The sequence below is a fragment of the Bidens hawaiensis genome, unplaced genomic scaffold (genome assembly GCF_021521415.1).
Source record: "Bidens hawaiensis isolate Kalapana, Puna unplaced genomic scaffold, B.hawaiensis_p1.1 tig00002671_1, whole genome shotgun sequence".
NCBI classification, from domain to species: domain Eukaryota; kingdom Viridiplantae; phylum Streptophyta; class Magnoliopsida; order Asterales; family Asteraceae; genus Bidens; species Bidens hawaiensis.
The window spans coordinates 3,401,791-3,406,703 of NW_027491145.1; positions in this window are offsets into that span (position 1 = coordinate 3,401,791).

Below are 4,913 nucleotides of genomic sequence, written 5' to 3' on the forward strand. Positions count from 1 at the left end.
GAATTAATAAATAAATATTTTTAATTTAATTAAAAAAATATTTTTAAATTTCCCTTTTTGCCATTATTCTTATATTATGTTACCATTTACTCGAAAATTATAAAAAAATAAAAAAAAAACTCGTTGTAGTGCACATATGCAATACATCGACTTTTTTTTTATTGCATATGTGCACTAGTGTGTATTTTGATATGTGCAATAATGTTGAATAGTACATATGCAATTTTTTGTATTGTATTAGTGCAATAGTGTTATATTATATACAAAAATACCAAAAAACAATATAGTGCATATGTGCATTAGTGTTGTATTACGTATATGCGATAGTTTGTTTCGAGTACAGGTATTAGTGTTTGTATTTGCATATATTCAATAGTGTGTATTGTATAATGCAATTTTGTTGTATAATGCAATTATGTTGTATTATATGCAATAGAACACTATCGTATATATGCAATACACATTAGTGCACATATGCACTACATCGTCGTTTTTTTTAGGAACAATATCATCTTATTAGAAGGAGGAAAGAAAAAAATCGCAAATTATTTTTTAAAAAAAAGTTAAAAATAGTTTTTATTAGTTTTCTAGTTCTCTCTTTAAGAGGAGTTCTTTCTAGATCTCATCCCTATATATATAACGTGTGATTCAACAATCGTCGTGCGATATAAATTCAAGCATAAAGGGTAAATTAAAGCAAATAATGTTGTCCTCCCGTTCCTTTGGCCGAAGCCGTAGTAATAGGAGAAATGAGAACCACCAGGCATAGCAACCGAAGTTAAAGCATTAGGACATATACGTCTCGTCAGACCCTCCCAATTTGCGTTTGCGTTTGCGATAGCATCTCAACATAAAAGCAGTAAAAGTGCTGCACATAATACTTGTATACATCATAAACAATATGGATGAATAATAACAACACAAACGATATAATGTTAATAAGTTTTTAAACAAATACATAATCAGCGAAATAAAATTTGAGGCATGATACACCTCAAAAATATTGTAAAACGTTAAAAATGGGTTATGAAAATCTCACCTCGAAAATGAGGACGATAGTTTGAAGGAGTCGAACAAACGAGATGAAGAATCACGGTGGATTATCTTAAACAAGTAGATACGTATGCTAGATTTTAACGAGTCTAAACGGAAAGGAAACTACGAAAAAATATGACTTAAGGATTTTTTATTTAAAATGAGTTTAACTAAAAAGATAAATTAAAGTTTATAAAAATCATTTGATATTTATTAGTTAAAGAATGATTTGTAAATGAATAATTATAACTTATTAATATAAGCTAAAATAACAAAATTTGGCTCGTTAGCTCGGTTTGGTTTGACTTGAATTATATTGCTTTAATTGTAATAATATTTATGTAAATAGTTAAATTATATGATTCATTAATATATAAATTATTTTACTTAAGACTTATAATAATAATAATATAAAAAACAATAAATTCTAAAAAAGTCTATGACTAAATGTCAAAAAAAGCCTGCTAGATTTTTTTAAGTCTTTATTAAAATTAAGATGAAACCTAGTTCCTAAACTGATATGTCACTAATTTTTTCTGTTGATGTACACCGCCCCTCCTTCTAGTCTCTTAGTTTTCTCTTCTTAATCTTGCAATTGGAATATCATTCTCGACGGCTATTTTATTTTCATCTCTATAATTACACTAAAAAATAATACGTTTCCTCTCTCATATACAATTAAATAATATTTTTTTACATCTTTATCATTATCTTTTCTCTTTCTCGCAACCACTTTCAAATATATTAAAAAAATAAATGAAGGATGAACAGTGTTCCTCTAAATTTACTCATCTTTTTAAAATTTTATCTCTATTCACTCACAACCACCTACAACCCTCTAAAAATTTAGAGAACTCTCTCACATAATTATTGAATATTGAAGAGCTATTTTGAATGCTCTAAAGCCTAAAGCAAGCGAGTAAAGCGAATATATGTATCGTTTGTGATTTTGTCTCTTTTATTTCGCTTATATCTTAATTAATGCCTCTCATACTCGTCTTGTAGATTTTGTTTACGCTTGTTTTGCCTTTGTTGTTCTAGCGAAAATCCTTGATAAAGGTACAATGCTTTTCTGTAATTTTGCGTCAAACTAATTGTGTTTCATTGACTGTTTTATTCGCTTATTTATATAACGATTCCGTGTCAGTTATTGCATACGACTCTTTCTGTTGCAGGCTGCACTAACCTGTTAATGAGATTCAGGTATGTATATTGATTATAGGTATGGCCAAATATGAAATTTTAATTGAAAAAAAATCAATTTTTATAGGACTCGGTTACCTGTTATTAAATTTTTCACATGTATACAAGGAAATAACTAAGTATGAACAATAACCATTTTTTTTTTCGGATAAGTTTTTGGACATAGATATATAGTGGAAGAATTTTGGTATATTTATTATACTTTTTATAATCACAATGTCATGGATTTTTGTAGTTACATAATATTAATGTTTTCTTTTAAGTTTTGTATGTTTTAATTGGATGATAGTAGAAATGGTTCAAAGTGTACATACGCAATGACATTGTGTATTGATTGGATTCGATTCTTCATTGGATCAACTTGAGATCGGACGACTTACACGTTGGGAAGTGAAAAAAAGGTTACATATGTACATAAGCGATATTTTGTAAATATTTAATTTATTGTATATGTCTTAGTTTTTCTCTAAAAGGAAGAGATGATGAAGCTGAAAGGCCAACATTATTTGGAACTCATGAGCAACAAGTTGATTGTTGAGCATGTACTTGAGTAAAGCGCTATTCGATTGCATACGTGGAAACACGATCCAGCTATTGCTAGTAACACAATGAATGCTTTAGTAAAATCGAAGCTTTATACTTACGACAAACTAGTGGATTGACTATAAACTAGGAGACTTATAAATATTTATTGTTTTGTTAGTTATTTCAATTTCTATAACATGTATTTTTCTTTTGTGATTTGAACGATAATTTTCAGCATTTTTAATTAAGATTGGTAATTTTATTTTATTTGTTTGTATGTATTTCAAGATTGTTACCTAATGTACGAATTATTGTTCACACAAAAACATATTTTTATCAACACATTTACATTTCTTTCAACACGTACTGAAATTGATGACTACACGTCAACTTGTTTACCTACACATGATATTACTTTTACCCATACATATATTTATGGCACGTATCAACAACACTTTGTATGAACATGTCATGTCATCTGTCACGTCATCTACCACCTTAAGCAATCATTACACTTTTAGTTACACATATTTACTAGTTTTAGGTACACATATATGTGTAGGTATAACGTGCTATATACCTACACCTAACTGATGTGTGAGTAATGATCTATCTCAACGGTTTCAAGGCAACACATCATGACATTTAATTTATGTGTAGGTAAAGAAAACTAACAACACATATTAGGCATTTACCCACACTTAAAAATGTGTGGATAAAGACCCAAATTTCTTGTAGTGCATGTGTGCATGCATATCTATGTAGGTTCGGTTCCCACATACACAAACATACATGTATACGGGTCACACATGCATACATATACTCTTTGAAATCTTCCATTTCCACATGAGTTTAGAGGTTTAGATGCTTGCGTGAACACTTTTAAGATGCAAGAACAAGAGATTTGCATCAAAACTTAAAGAATTAATCTAGGGTTTTGGATTTTCACCTTAGGGTTTTGAGGGAAATGAAAGAGATGATCTTGATGAGTCTCTAAGAGTGTGCTTGGAGACAGAATCTTCCTATCTTGCTTCAAATCTTCTTAGTTCTTAAATCAAACTAGGGTTTTTGGGTTGAAACATGGTGTGCTTTGAAATAAAATGAAAGAGAGAGGGAAGGAGGGTGTTTGGCCGTGAGAAAGAGAGGAAGAGAGTGGTGGTTTATGTTGTAAGATGAAGTACATCATTATATTGAGGTTTCTAATGCCATGTGTCTTGTGCATGCACTTGATGTGTGTACTTGGAAAGATAAGAAACTTACAACACACACAAACTAGTATTAGGGTTAGAATGGTGGTGGGGATGTGAACGGCTTGGGGGGGGGGGGATATTTATTATATATATATTTTTTGTTAAAACTAGTTTAATTATATACCCAGTTTGTCATATTTCGTAAAATACAACTACTTAGAAACTGTTTGGTGTAAAACCAATTACATATTTGGATTCCCCATAAAATTCCCTACAAGACCATATAAAAATATAAATTTTTAGAGTTGGTTGGGTTTGGGTCCTTACGGTGTCCTGTACCGGCTTCTATCCACTTAATTTCTAGTTTGCACAAACCGAACATCCTAAAATTATATTTAGGACCCAATATTAATATTTTTAATGAATTTGTATTATTTTAGGTCATTCCCGGCATTTGGGAATTTATTTAGACTTTTAACCTTACCCGGGTCGTCGCTGCCAATGTCAGTTTTGCTCCGTATTCATTACGCGCCAAAACTTAACTTTTTGAACATGATACATGTAACAATCCCAAACATAGGTCCAAAAAAAATTAAAAAAGAAAAAGTTATCTTTAGAAACCAAGTGAGATGTTGGTCGAATAGTCAAAGCGAACTGTACGTCGATGAGCTTGGCGTGAATTGTCATGATTATAGCTAATGGGCTGGACCAAGATTAATCAAACGAACTGAGATCTGTTTAACTTCAACGAACATGAACCGATAACTCCAAAATAGCATGAGTATTCAATAGTTATTTAAATCATACATGTATCCAAAATATATAATCCAAACATCCAACATTCTCGTCCGATCACCAAACCAAACGAAATGAGAACCGATAAACGAGAATTGTGGCATCTATTATATTTAGCTACAATATGTAAATCTAGCCATGATTAAGCTATTTAAATTGTTTAAA